Source organism: Lotus japonicus, chromosome 1 (assembly GCF_012489685.1).
Source record: "Lotus japonicus ecotype B-129 chromosome 1, LjGifu_v1.2".
NCBI lineage: Eukaryota > Viridiplantae > Streptophyta > Magnoliopsida > Fabales > Fabaceae > Lotus > Lotus japonicus.
The window spans coordinates 117,170,172-117,186,366 of NC_080041.1; the positions used below are offsets into that span (position 1 = coordinate 117,170,172).

A 16,195-nucleotide genomic window follows, 5' to 3' on the forward strand; every position below is an offset into this window, starting at 1 on the left:
GGTGGCAATCCCTTCACGGCGGAGGTGACGACATTGTGATAAGGACTCTAACTCGCTTGGAGCAAAGGCTATAGGAACGTGGTTTGCGAAGTTGATTGTTCCAACCTCGTGTCTATGTTGAAGAGACCAAATGCTTGTCAGTTTCATGAACAGGCTTTACTGCTCCAAGGAATCCGTGACATTCTTGATCGGAATTGGCATGCGAAGCTGGTTTGGGTGCACCGAGATGGTAATGTTGCTGCAGATTAGCGGGCAAAGAAAGCGTCACCCATGCCTTACACTACTGCAAGGGCCCGGTGCACCCCACCAAACCTAGTTTAAGATATCAAATTTTGGATTAAAAAAAACCTAGTGGAGGAAGCCCTTCTCTCTCTCTCTCTATGCCCTCTCTGCACACTTGTAAAATTACCCAAATGATATACTAAGATTCTAAACTATGAACACAAAAAATTCTAGAAAAATAAAATGACACAGAAGAAAGAACTGGAAAAACATGTCAACTTTGAATGAGAAAAAAGAAATCTAGTGAGCTTCCTTCTCTGTAACCTTCCAAGCTTATGGACTTAGGTGCAAACTTTAGTGATTATAAAGCACTAATAATGTGTTGAGCTCACCAGTGTGGGACACGAGATGAAGTAGACATCGTAGGCAAAGCTAAAGCAACACAAAGAGACCGGCTTCCTCCCTGGAAGCAAAGCAACAGAAGTTATAAAGATATTAATATTCTAATGATTCATTTTAAATGAATTTTAGATCTTAAACAATGTGGGAGCAATAAATATATGTTAAAAGAAATTACAGCAAAACTCAGGCTATGCCTTGGCCATGGAGATGGAGCTAAAGTAATACTCATCTGGTTTGTATCAGAATTAAGAACATGATCAGACTGTCTCTGTAGCACAAACCAACCCAGATGAATTGCTCCATTTGTGATAGACTAAAACACAACAGCAAAAAATAAAACATCAAGGGGAAATGAAGAGCACCATGGTGTTGAAGAAGAACACCATTATTGAAGGAAGAAGAAGGGAGCCTAACACAGTTGAGCTGAGTAGAGAAATCAAAATCAAAAAAATTTGGACCATTTCTCGATTTGTGAGTGCCATCCTTGCGCAGGGGCCATGCTAATCCTGTAGCGATATATAAAGTTTAAAATCTTAATCAACATAGCCGATGTGGGACAAAGTACAGTTAGCAATGATAGCATCGTCAACTCAATACTTCTAAAGAGCAGCCAATTATCTTAGTCACTCTTCAAGCATAGTACAACAGGGCTAATGGTGTCCAACAAGTTAGTTCGTGGTCCTGCAATCGAACCTACCCAGCTATAACCAATGCTAAGAATTGCATGATAGGGATCCATTCAACAATTGCAAAACAAATTTGAAGGTAAAATGTTAGAAGGCCAGAGAAAATAAGACCGCATAGCATGCAATATCCTGCCTGGTTAAAAACTTAAAATTACTGTACAAAAAGAGGTAACCCTACCTTGTTAGTGGGTTATTTGGAATATGGAAATATTAATAGAGACTGTGAGATGATTGGTTATAAATGATAGACAAGAGAGAGCAGAGAGGATCTTTTGGTTTAGAAGGGTAATTGGGAGGGAGAGTTCCTCCATTAGTCAGCAGCAAGATAGAAAACAAAAACGAAGCAGTCACAACATCATCAACACAATCATGTTAATCAGTGTTCATTTGTAGAGTGTTATAATGCAAGTCCCTCCTGTCTATACCACTCTTATCCAGATTGCCTGAGTAAAATTGATAGCTACACGCATATGGTTAGTTAGGGTGTTGGTAGTTTAGTCAATTGGGAGTTAGTTCAAGATTAAGGGTGGAAGTATATAAAAAATAGGAGTGAGCTAAGAATCATCTGGAATGGGGTTTCAGAAGAGTGGCTGTGACTCTTGGATTTCTCAGCAATATTGTACATTTCTAAATCCTTAGATTACTATGCATACAACCTCTCATATGTGCTCAAACTTTTCTCCTAATTGCTATGATCCACCAGTTCATTAGAGATTCCAATATGAAATCCCCTGCTGTCAGCACAATTAACTCCAAAGGTCCATTCTCTCTATCTTTCCATACCTCTGCCCACTTGTGAGATCTTACCCAAATGCTAAGATACTAAACTAAACACAAAATTCTAGTTCTAGAAAGAAAAAAAGCTTCAACTTAAGCTTAAATACATGCAAATCTATTAGAAGAAAAAGCAAAATAAAAAAGGGAGAACATGCATTAATATGTAAAGAAGCAAGTGAAAAAAATGATGAGCATAATTAATGTGTTCAGGTAATGGTTTGCGCATTTGTTTATAAGCAGTAATAGTGTGTTAAGCTCAACCGGTGTGGTACACCAGATAAAGTGAAGAACACCATTATTGAAGGAAGAAGAAGGAAACCTGGGGAGTACACGGTTGAGCTTCGCAGAGAAATGAAAATTCAAAAAAATTTGGACCATTTCTCGATTTGTGCGTGTCATCCTTGCGCAGGGGCCATGCTAATCTTCTCTGTATCGTTCCAATTTTATCGGATGTCCCCGAAGGGACGAACCTTATTGCTGACTATTTGCTTATAAACACTCATATTTCTGTATGTTTATCCGGTGTGGGACTTGGGAATGCTAAAACAGACCCAAAACACGTAAGTCTCCTCAACCCCAACATTAGCAGCATGCAAGCAAGCATCTGAACTCCTCCATCGTTTGTTAAGAAGATGAAGCTAAGAAGACAGAGATTACGTACCTCTATTTCGTTCTAGGATGAAAGAAAACGTGAAGCTGTGAAGCAAACGGCAACGTTTCAAGTTTCTACACACCAATGAATAAAAGATTTTGAGTTATTTCAGCTTTTCCTTCCAGAATGAGTAACCCAAACACACCAAGCATCCAGACCCAAACTCCGATGTCATTGATGTTCTCAAAATAATCAACGTCTCTCACTTGTCACTGGGAAAAAGCTGTACATAGACCCTCTAGCCTCTTTGATTACGCTACTGTCTCCTCTGCGTTCTTTGATTTGACCTCTTATTTTATATTTATACATTTTTTCCTCCAATTTTTTTTCCAGAACAAACTAATTAATAATTAAGTACTTTCAACACAAATGTAATTTCATATTGACATGATGAGGTTAACGTGGATTGAATGAATAAGCATGATTTTAACATGTTTGTTTTAGGATAATTATATTTTCACACCTCACTTTTGAGGTGTGGAGAGGTGGAAGAAGAGAGATATGAAGAAAGGAGAGAGAAAGTAAAGATGTGATATGTGATTTGATTGATAAAGAAAAGAGAAATAAATAGAATGGAGGTGGAAAAGAAGTAGAGAGGTGTGTATATATCATAACTCTTTGTTTTAATATAAAACGTTGTGTTTAGTAAAAATCCAAATGCAAATTAGAATTTTCTTTATAAATGCCTTAATAATTAGTTTTTTTTCAATAAATAAACCTATAAAGAGAAATTCTCAGTCCCCTAACATGCATGCACCTCCTTTTAAGTGGATGTTTTTCACAAGAACTCAGGCACGAGCACGACCTCTTTATAAAGTATCCTTGTACACAATTCTTAGAGCATCTCTAATGGGAGTGTCTCACACCAAAGAAACACTCTCACTAGCTAGTGTCTCACACCATTGGAGATAAAAGTTTCTTCCACCGTGTCTAATTTGGGTGTGGTACGGTAGACACTCTTGAAGTAGTGTCTCATAGAAATTGATGTACAAAAGACAAAAAACATAATATTATTATATTTTTAAAATTAAAAAGTATTGACTATAATGTTAATTGTGGGGTCCATTAAAGATTTTTTTTTAGAGTTGTTGGGTTGGAGTAAAATGTTACTTCCTCCGTTCCTTTTAAAGTGTCATTCTAGCAAAAAGCTCTCCAACCAAGATAGTGGGTTATTGGAGTTTTTTTCCTATTCTACCATTTCACATCATAATCATGAAGTTATAAAGTTTTGCAACCAAGATAGTGGATAATTAATTTTTTTTCCACTCTCTCATATCATTAAACCATTTATCATTCTTTCATCCCTAGTAGCAATAAAAATTTATAACCTCCCTCCAATTCCAACGAAATAAACATTTAACTTCTCTCTCATTCTTTTATTTGGCACTTGGTAATTCTAATGTTTGTTACTAATCCTTTTTAAGATCTTTACTTACCGTTGGACTCTCACCCTTATGATTGTGAGGTGCAGTGGATGGTAACTGGCTCCTAGGCTATGCAGGGAGTATTGGTGTAACTGATAGTTTATGTGGAGAGTTGCTTGCTATTTTTCGGGGGTTGATGGTTTGTCGGGACCAGGGTTTCAGGTCTATTGATTTGTTCTCTGATTCGATGCTAGCTTTGGGTTTGATCACGGAGAACTTGTTTTCTATCGGTATGCGTCGATTATTAGGCATATTAAGGGGTTGTTTCGTTCAGAGGCAGTGGCGAGTTCGATGTCAGCATATCCTTTGCGAGGGAAATGCAGTGGCAGATCATCTAGCTAAGCACGGAGCCTCTTATATGTCTGGGTGTTTGATTTGGGATACTCCCATTCAGGATGTTGTGTCTTTGTTGAGAGTTGACCAAGTGGCCACTTTGTTCATGAGGGTCTAGCTCTCTCTTTCTCTTTTTCCTGTTTTGTAAGCTATTTTAACAAACAAAAAATGATCAAATGTTAAACATGGTGATTCATTTAGAATCATCCTTAGTTAAATTGTGAATTTACTAAGTCAATTTATTTTTTAAGCCCAAATCTGCTTGTTAGGTTTTGTTTTGCTTTTAGAAAATACTTAGAAATGCTTGAATTGACTTTTTAGTGTTACAAGAGGAAGATAATATTATTATTTGAAACAATGTGTGTGGCTATTATGTTTTTTTATTCATTTAGAAACATTCATCCTTAATTAAAATGTAAATTTTCTCAATCAAACTACTTTTAAAGCCTTTAGCAAGATAATTTGAAAGACGTTACTAATTATTATTGATATATTTTAATATAATTAATTTTTATTGACTTTAAATATAATATATGTGCCCATTAAATTTTTTGATTAATTGTTATTTTTCTAGTTGGTAATTTAACCTGTTGTTTCAACAAAACATTTTGTTCACTGTTGTGTAGAATGGTGGAAATCAAATGCGTCAGAAATGGAAATGGGAAGCTTCTTTCCCCACTTTGAGACTGTAGGAGGTGGGGGCATGAAAGTTTTGATGGCCCTCTTGATTCTGAGGGGAAGATACTCATTGGGATGAGATTGTTTTGTGGGAGCACTACAGTAAATTGGAGTTCTTTTTTATATGATACAATCAAATATCTAAAGAAGAACCGAGGATTGGTGACTTCTAACATGCATGCTACTTATCAACATGTGATCATGTTGGAGAGGCTAACAATCATGACAAAACGGTTATTAAAACTGAAACAGCATGGGGCCTCTTTTATGTCTGGGTGTTTGATTTGGGATGCTCCCATTCAAGATGTTGTGTCTTTGTTGATAGTTGACCAAGCGGGCACTTTGTTCATGGGGGTCTACTTCTCTATTTCTTTCTTTTTTGGTACAAAAAATCTAAAAAACCTGAATCATATCTACAATCAAATCCAGAAGTGTACAAATGAAAGTCAACAATTAACAAAACCAACATTATTTATCATCAAATTCAGGCGCTCTATCATGTGCACCCTCCATCATCTTTATGATATGAGCCAACTTCCTCCTCATCTTTATGATATAAGCTCTTCCTCAGCTTGAAATCTAGCCCCTCGTAAAAAATACAATGACGACAGTTGATTGGCAGCCTTTGCAATAAGGCCTTCAGGTTCAGCATGGTTCAATGACAGCAGTTGATTGGCATCTTTTGCAATAATGCCTTCAGTTTCAGTACTTTTTTCTTTAGCAAGTCTTTCAACGTTGTATCTAAGCCGATTTTTTCTGTGAGCACTGCAAAAGAGTGCCCCTTCCTTAGAAAATGGCTTGCCGCACCGCCAACCCCTCCCATCTGTCCTAGTGCATCCTCCTTGCAGATTTACAGTCACATGTCCAGCCGCCACGGTTTGTTGAATGTTTGGTTTTCCTTTAGCTTGTCTTCGTGCTTATATGATGTTTCTCTGAGCCGCCCGAGTAGCCCTGCAACAAGCTCTGCGATCCTGATTCTACCCCACGGGAACCAAAACATCCATGCAATCAATATGACATATAAATGACCCTTGTGGCTGAGAGAGTGACAATTTAACAAAAAAAAAAGATCAAATGTTAAATATGGTGATTCGTATAGAATCATCCTTAGTTAAACTGTAAATTTACTAAGAGCATCTTTAACCATGATATTCACTAAAGTATTTATATTTTACTTTTTACAACTCCCATAATGTCACATCATCTACATCACTTTATTAATTTTTACTCTAACTCGACAACTCTTAAAATTTTATATAAAAAATTTATTTTATTAATTGCAAGTTTTATTTAAAACTTGTACATTAAGCAATAATAAATGCAAACACACTTTTCATGACTAAATTGGGTATCTACTCTCACATACCCTCACTAGCTATGTTGGAATTAAATATATGCTCCAATGGTCATAGATATTGCTGAGAGTATGTATTTGACATTACATACTCCCATCAAAGATGCTCTAAGTCAATATACTTTTTAAGCCCCAATCTGCTTGTTAGGTTTTGTTTTGTTTTCAGAAAATACTCAGAGATGCTTGAATTCGCTTTTGTTTGTTACAAGAGGAAGATAATATTATTATTTGAAACAATGTGTGTGCCTATTATGTTTTTTTGATTCATTTAGAAACATTCATCCTTAGTTAAAATGTAAATTTACTCAGTCAAACTACTTTTTAAGTCTTTAGTAAGATAATTTGAAAGACGTTACAGTTTATTATTGATATATTTTAATATAATTAATTTTTATTGACTTTAAATATAATATATGTGCCCATTAAATTTTTTGATTAATTGTTAGTTTTCTAGTTGGTAATTTAATTTGTTGTTCCAACAAAACATTTTGTTCATTGTTGTTTAGAATGGTGGAAATCAACTGCGTCAGAAATGAAAATGGGAAACTTCTTTCCCCTCTTTGAGACTGTAGGAGGTTGGGGCATGAAAGCTTTGATGACCCTTTTGATTATGAGGGAAGATACTCATTAGGATAAGATTATTTTGTGCGGAGCACTTCAGTAAATTGGAGTTCTTTTTATATGATATTATCAAATACTTGAAGAAAACCGAGGATTGGTGACTTTTAACATGCATGTTACTTATCAACATGTGATCCTGTTGGAGAGGCTAGCAACCATGACAAAACGGTTATTAAAACTGAAACGACAGTTTTTGGTCATCAATGAAATGATTAGAGATCTGAAAAGCCTCTGCATTAAACAAATGGAGGACATCATAAAGGTTGCCTTGCCTATGAAGCGGAGTAGGTGGCCCTCCCTAGATAAGGTGAAGTCTAGTGATTTTTATTGGTTGGAGGAGATGGTGTGACCAAACTCAGTTTTAACCATAGTCACAAAGATCTTTACTTACTATCCAAACAAATCGACTATGATCATCTAAAATAGGGATAAAATATTTATGATTGTGATTTGAAGGAATTGCAATGGGACCCCAAATGTTCATATGGCAAGACCAAAACACTCATTTGCATTGTGTAAATTATCAGAAAACATTTTCTTTTTATGTTTAGCCAGATGACAAATGTCATACATACATAGTTTACTAACTTCTATAGAACTGTATATTGTATGTAAAGCATAAACTCTAACATGGGACAAATGACCTAACCTGAAATGTCATAAAGCACTAGGGGAATAATATGTCTTGAGCCATTTCTTTCAGTAGAAAAATGTTGAATAGTAAAATAAGTGCTAGTTACTACTAGGTGATAAAGCTCATCTTCCTTCAAGCTACCAAACCAATCTTCTTCTTGGTTTGAACCTCCGGGACAAAGCAAGTAAATTCACCAAAAACAACATCATAGTTATTCCCCTTAGCTAACTTTTGTACTGAGATTAGATTGTAAGTGAACTTATGCACAAAAAGAACATGTGCCAACAAGATTAAACGTGCGAACCTAATTGTGCTTGCATAACAAGTTTGTATGGCGGTACCATTGAATAACCTGGCACTAGTAGCCTTTATTTCGGTGAGTGTTTCAAAACAAAATTTATCAAAACAGATATGACCACTGACCCCTGAATCAATTATCTAGTCTTTGCAATCATATTTCTAAGAACAAGATAGAACAATGTTCTGAAATTTCTGGTTCGTAAGCAGTAGACTTGGTCACATGATTTTTCTTAGTGAATATGTTAGTCCAAATATCTATATAGTGTTAATGCATAAAGAAAATTTGGAAACAAGAGTAGGTGTAACGAGGGCATAAACAAGAAGCCCTCATCCACAGCCAATAAAGCAAAGACCTTAGCACTAAAACTGTAGTGTCATAAGAAAATGGACAAATTTCATTCTCACGAAGTTAAAAATTCTTTTCTTATAGTCAGACATTCCTTAGATGGTTTGCAACGAGAATACAAGCATGCTCCTCTGTCAAACTAATTCCTAAGTCATCCAGGGATTTCAAGTTCTTAAGTCTAGTCAAATTTTTACATCCAAAATAGCAAAGTCATCCCATGAGAGTTTACGCATCAAGGTTGACCATTGTTCCTCTATCAAACTAATTTCTGAAACACCTTCACAACTTCTTTCTCAATAATCGTTGTGACGCCCTGAACATCCTTAGCTTGGGAAATTGCTTCTTGTAATTTGCAGCTTCGTCCAGAGAAACTATGAAGAAACCGAATTTGGATATCCACATCATGCGTGTCTCATCACATGGAGGCAAAATCAAAGTGGTAACTTTCATTCAAGAAAGTATCCTCTCGATGATAGAAAAAAGGCATGTAAAAAACCCCTGACCCTCACGAACTAATATGATCAACACATATGATCACTGACCCTTGAATCAATTATTTAGTCTTTGCTATCATATTTCTAAGAACAAGATAGAACAAGATGCTTACCATGTCCTAAAATTTATGGTTCGTAAGCAGTGGACTTGATGATTTATAGAAGCTCCTTGATTAACACAATTCATCAAAACATATATGATCACTAGTCCATGAATCAATTATCTAGTCTTTGCTATCATATTTCTAAGAACAAGATAGAACAATGTTCTGAAATTTCTGGTTCGTAAGCAGTAGACTTGGTCACATGATTTTTTTTATGAATATGTTTGGACGACTAGTCCAAATATCTATATAGTGTTAATGCATAAAGAAAATTTGGAAACAAGAGTAGGTGCAATGAGAGCATAAACAAGAAGCCCTCATCCACGGCCAATAAAGCAAAGACCTAAGCACTAAAAATGTAGTGCCATAAGAAAATGGACAAATTTCATTCTCCCGAAGTTAAAAATTCTTTTCTTATAGCCAGACATTCCTTAGATGGTTTGCAACGAGAATACAAGCATGCTCCTATGTCAAACTAATTCCTAAGTCATCCAAGGATTTCAAATTCTTAAGTCTAGTCAAATATTCACATCAAAAATAGCAAAGTCATCCCATGAGAGTTTACGCATCAAGGTTGACCACTGTTCCTCTGTCAAACTAATTTCTGAAACACCTTCACAACTTCTTTCTCAATAATCGTTGTGACGTCCTGAACATCCTTAGCTTGGGCAATTGCTTCTTGTAATTTGCAGCTTCGTCCAGAGAAACTATGGAGAAACCGAACTTGGATTTCCACATCATGCGTGTCTCATCGCATGGAGGCAAAATCAAAGTGGTAACTTTCATTCAAGAAAGTATCCTCTCGATGATAGAAAAAAGGCATGTAGACAACCCCTAACCCACACGAACTAATATGATCAACACATATGATCACTGACCCTTGAATCAATTATTTAGTCTTTGCTATCATATTTCTAAGAACAAGATAGAACAAGATGTTTACCATGTCCTAAAATTTATGGTTCGTAAGCAGTGGACTTGATGATTTATAGAAGCTCCATGATTAACACAATTTATCAAAACAGATATGATCACTAGTCCATGAATCAATTATCTAGTCTTTGCTATCATATTTCTAAGAACAAGATAGAACAATGTTCTGAAATTTCTGGTTCGTAAGCAGTAGACTTGGTCACTTGATTTTTTTTGTGAATATGTTTGGACGATTAGTCCAAATATCTATATAGTGTTGATGCATAAAAAAATTTAGAAACAAGAGTAGGTGCAATGAGAGCATAAACAAGAAGTCCTCATCCACGGCCAATTAAGCAAAAACCTAAGCACTAAAACTGTAGTGTCATAAGAAAATGGACAAATTTCATTCTCACGAAATAAAAAATTCTTTTTTTATAGCCAGACATTCCTTAGATGGTTTGCAACGAGAATACAAGCATGCTCCTCTGTCAAACTAATTCCTAAGTCATCCAGGGATTTCAAGTTCTTAAGTCTAGTCAAATATTCACACCCAAAATAGCAAATCCATCCCATGAGAGTTTACGCATCAAGGTTGACCACTGCTCCTCTGTCAAACTAATTTCTGAAACACCTTCACAACTTCTTTCTCAATAATCGTTGTGACGCACTAAACATCCTTAGCTTGGGAAATTGCTTCTTGTAATTTGCAGCTTCGTTTAGGGAAACTATGGAGAAACCGAACTTGGATATCCACATCATGCATGTCTCATCGCATGGAGGAAAAATCAAAGTAGTAACTTTCATTCCAGAAAGTATTCTCTCGATTATAGAAAAAAGGCATGTAAACAGTCCCTGCCCCTCACGAACTAATATGATCAACACATATGATCATTGGCCCTTGAATCAATTATTTAGTCTTTGCTATCATATTTCTAAGAACAAGATAAAACAAGATGCTTACCATGTCCTAAAACTTCTGGTTCGTAAGAAGTGGACTTGATGATTAATAAAAGCTCCATGATTAACACAATTTATCAAAACAGATATGATCACTAGCCCTTGAATCAATGATCTAGTCTTTGCAATCATATTTCTAAGAACAAGATAGAACAATGTTCTGAAATTCCTGGTTCGTAAGCAGTAGACTTGATCACATGGTTTTTTTGTTGTGAATATGTTTGGACGACTAGTCCAAATATCTATATAGTTTTAATGCATAAAGAAAATTTGGAAACAAGAGTAGGTGCAATGAGGGCATAAACAAGAAGTCGTCATCCACGACCAATAAAGCAAAGACCTAAGCACTAAAATTGTAGTGTCATAAGAAAATGGACAAATTTCATTCTCCCGAAGTTAAAATTCTTTTCTTATAGCCAGACATTCCTTAGATGGTTTGCAACGAGAATACAAGCATGCTCCTCTGTCAAACTAATTCCTAAGTCATCCAGGGATTTCAAGTTCTTAAGTATAGTCAAATATTCACATCCAAAATAGCAAAGTCATCCCATGAGAGTTTACGCATCAAGTTTGACCACTGTTCCTCTGTCAAACTAATTTCTGAAACACCTTCACAACTTCTTACTCAATAATCGTTGTGACGTCCTGAACATCCTTAGCTTGGGCAATTGCTTCTTTTAATTTGCAGCTTCGTCCAGAGAAACTATGGAGAAACCGAACTTGGATATCCACATCATGCGTGTCTCATCGCATGGAGGCAAAATCAAAGTGGTAACTTTCATTCAAGAAAGTATCCTCTCGATGATAGAAAAAAGGCATGTAAACAGCCCCTGACCCTCACGAACTAATATGATCAACACATATGATCACTGACCCTTGAATCAATTATTTAGTCTTTGCTATCATATTTCTAAGAACAAGATGCTTACCATGTCCTAAAATTTATGGTTCGTAAGCAGTAGACTTGATGATTTATAGAAGCTCCATGATTAACACAATTTATCAAAACATATATGATCACTAGTCCATGAATCAATTATCTAGTCTTTGCTATCATATTTCTAAGAACAAGATAGAACAATGTTCTGAAATTTCTGGTTCGTAAGCAGTAGACTTGGTCACTTGATTTTTTTTGTGAATATGTTTGGACGACTAGTCCAAATATCTATATAGTGTTAATGCATAAAGAAAATTTAGAAACAAGAGTAGGTGCAATGAGAGTATAAACAAGAAGTCCTCAATCACGGCAAATTAAGCAAAAACCTAAGCACTAAAACTGTAGTGTCATAAGAAAATGGACAAATTTCATTCTCACGAAATTAAAAATTCTTTTTTTATAGCCAGACATTCCTTAGATGGTTTGCAACGAGAATACAAGCATGCTCCTCTGTCAAACTAATTTCTGAAACACCTTCACAACTTCTTTCTCAATAATCGTTGTGACGCACTGAACATCATTAGCTTGGGAAATTGCTTCTTGTAATTTGCAGCTTCGTTCAGGGAAACTATGGAGAAACCGAACTTGGATATCCACACCATGCGTGTCTCATCGCATGGAGACAAAATCAAAGTGGTAACTTTCATTCTAGAAAGTATTCTCTCGATTATAGAAAAAAGGCATGTAAACAGTCCCTGCCCCTCACGAACTAATATGATCAACACATATGATCACTGGCCCTTGAATCAATTATTTAGTCTTTGCTATCATATTTCTAAGAACAAGATAGAACAAGATGTTTACCATGTCCTAAAACTTTTGGTTCGTAAGCAGTGGACTTGATGATTAATAAAAGCTCCATGATTAACACAATTTATCAAAACAGATATGATCACTAGCCTCTGAATTAATGATCTAGTCTTTGCAATCATATTTCTAAGAACAAGATAGAACAATGTTCTGAAATTCCTGGTTCGTAAGCAGTAGACTTGATCACATGGTTTTTTTGTTGTGAATATGTTTGGACGACTAGTCCAAATATCTATATAGTTTTAATGCATAAAGAAAATTTGGAAACAAGAGTAGGTGAAATGAGGGCATAAACAAGAAGCCGTCATCCACGACCAATAAAGCAAAGACCTAAGCACTAAAATTGTAGTGTCATAAGAAAATGGACAAATTTCATTCTCCCGAAGTTAAAATTCTTTTCTTATAGCCAAACATTCCTTAGATGGTTTGCCACGAGAATACAAGCATGCTCCTCTGTCAAACTAATTCCTAAGTCATCCAGGGATTTCAAGTTCTTAAGTCTCGTCAAATATTCACACCCAAAATAGCAAAGCCATCCCATGAGAGCTTACGCATCAAGGTTGACCACTGTTCCTCTGTCAAACTAATTTCTGAAACACCTTCACAACTTCTTTCTCAATAATCGTTGTGACGTCCTGAACATCCTTAGCTTGGGCAATTGCTTCTTGTAATTTGCAGCTTCGTCCAGAGAAACTATGGAGAAACCGAACTTGGATTTCCACATCATGCGTGTCTCATCGCATGGAGGCAAAATCAAAGTGGTAACTTTCATTCAAGAAAGTATCCTCTCGATGATAGAAAAAAGGCATGTAAACAACCCCTAACCCACACGAACTAATATGATCAACACATATGATCACTGACCCTTGAATCAATTATTTAGTCTTTGCTATCATATTTCTAAGAACAAGATAGAACAAGATGTTTACCATGTCCTAAAATTTCTGGTTCGTAAGCAGTGAACTTGATGATTAATAGAAGCTCCATGATTAACACAATTTATCAAAACAGATATGATCACTAGACCCTGAATCAATTATCTAGTCTTTGCTATCATATTTTTAAGAACAAGATAGAACAATGTTATGAAATTTCTGGTTCGTAAGCAGTAGACTTGGTCACATGATTTTTTTTGTGAATATGTTTGGACAACTAGTCCAAATATCTATATAGTGTTAATGCATAAAGAAAATTTGGAAACAAGAGTAGGTGCAATGAGAGCATAAACAAGAAGCCCTCATCCACGGCCAATAAAGCAAAGACCTAAGCACTAAAAATGTAGTGCCATAAGAAAATGGACAAATTTCATTCTCCCGAAGTTAAAAATTCTTTTCTTATAGCCAGACATTCCTTAGATGGTTTGCAACGAGAATACAAGCATGCTCCTATGTCAAACTAATTCCTAACTCATCAAGGTATTTCAAGTTCTTAAGTCTAGTCAAATATTAACACCCAAAATAGGAAAGCCATCCCTTGAGAGCTTACGCATCAAGGTTGACCTCTGCTCCTCTGTCAAACTATTTCCTGAAACACCTTCACAACTTCTTTCTCAATAATCGTTGTGACGCCCCGAACATCATTAGCTTGGGAAATTGCTTCTTGTAATTTGAAGCTTCATCCAGAGAAACTATGGAGAAATCGAACTTGGATATCCACATCATGCGTGTTTCATCGCATGGAGGCAAAATCAAAGTGGTAACTTTCATTCCATAAAGTATCCTCTCGATGATAGAAAAAAAAGGCATGTAAAAAGTCTTTGGCCCTCACGAACTAATATGATCAACACATATGATCACTGACCCTTGAATCAACTATTTAGTCTTTGCTATCATATTTCTAAGAACAAGATAGAACAAGATGCTTACCATGTCCTGAAATTTCTGGTTCGTAAGCAGTGGACTTGATGATTAATAGAAGTTCCATGATTAACACAATTTATCAAAACAGATATGATCACTAGCCCCTGAATCAATTATCTAATCTTTGCTATCATATATCCGAGAACATGATAGAACAAGATGCTTACCATATCCTGAAATTTATGGTTCGTAAGCAGTGGACTTAATCACATGTCCTATTTCAGTGAATTTCTTTGGAGCTCCAATGGCTTGCTGAATCATAGCCATAATCCTTTTGTATTGGTCAGTAGTGAATAAATCTTTACTTTCTCTCTGTAAAACAGATTCCTCTTCTTGATCATCTCTAGGATCATATCCTCCAATGACATTATTAGCATGACTAACAGGATTTGAACTTAATTTAGAATTAGAGGTGGTAGGGTAACAATGTAGTCTGTAGCAAACATCAATTGTATGTCCTGGTTTCTTGCAATGTGTGCAAAATTTCCTAGAGTTCTTGTAGTTAGAACTTGTGGTTTTCCCTCTACCATAAGGCTTCTTTCCTTCTGCAACATTAACTATTTCACTGTCCTAAAAATATGATTGTCTCTAATGTTGCATTGCTAAAGAAACTATCTTAGCTATTGGTGGTAATGGATTAGTCATTAGGATTTGAGATTTGACAATTACAAAATTCTCATTCAACCCCATAAGAAACCTAATTGCATTATCTTGCTCTCTAAACAACTTTACATGCTCAATAGCTTCACATCGACAAGGTATTGTACATCTACACTGTGGAATTGGACAATAATGCTCTAACTTTTCCCAAAGAGTTTTAATTTCAGTATAGTAGTCCCTAACAGACAGTGTATTTTGCGTCAAATTCCTAATTTCATTTTGCAATTCAACTATTCTGACCAGGTCCCCTTGTGAAAATTTATCACGCAAATCTTTCAAAGCATCACATGCATTTTCAAAAAATCTATGCTATTTGCAATATAAGATGTTACCGGATTCAAGATCCAAGAGTGAATCAAACTATGGCAACGATCCCAGGCTTCATAGTTTGCATCACCTGGCGTTGGAACTGAAATTTCACCATTGATGAACCTGAATTTTTTCTTCGTGACAAAAGCACGCTTCATCGATCGTGCCTAGGCATTGTAGTTTCTGCCATTGAGAGGTGGGTTCACCATAGTTGAAGAAGGATTCTCTCCATAATGTATGTAGTAAAGAGAAGCTGGATTCTGCGCTGGATCCAGTACCACATGTTGTATCGAATTTCCACCATTGTTGTTGTTATGTGCTTGACTCACCATTGTAGCGGAAGCTTGAGATGACAAAACCTTGTTAGGGCTTTGATACCATCAAAGAAATCAAAACATTGAAGAAGAAGTTTTGTATATTGATTCAACAGAATGAAGATTGTACAAGTGATTATGCTATTTATAGTATGATTAACTACTAACTAACTCCCTAACTAAACAAACTGCCAGCTCATCTAACTAACTATCAACTATTTATAATCTAGTCCTTATACTATTTCTACTTGCTAAGTGTGACCATTATTTTTTTACAATGCTTTTTCCTCCAAAATTTGTACTGGTAAAGAGATATTAAATGATAAAAATTCTTAGATAATATATATGACTAGTCACACAGCTAGTCGAGATATTAAATGATAAAAATTCTAAGATAATATATATGA

The 16,195-nt window shown here is 35.7% G+C and overlaps 2 non-coding genes across 2 annotated transcripts; both read right to left on the reverse strand.

Moving 5' to 3' along the window:
* Window positions 1–1,070: 1,070 nt before the first annotated feature.
* Window positions 1,071–1,171, reverse strand: LOC130734727 (U6 spliceosomal RNA). The gene has a single exon (XR_009018074.1). It is a non-coding gene; the product is annotated as a U6 spliceosomal RNA (small nuclear RNA).
* A 1,279-nt stretch (window positions 1,172–2,450) lies between these two features.
* On the reverse strand, window positions 2,451–2,553 carry LOC130734691 (U6 spliceosomal RNA). The gene has a single exon (XR_009018050.1). It is a non-coding gene; the product is annotated as a U6 spliceosomal RNA (small nuclear RNA).
* Between the last annotated feature and the right edge of the window lie 13,642 nt (window positions 2,554–16,195).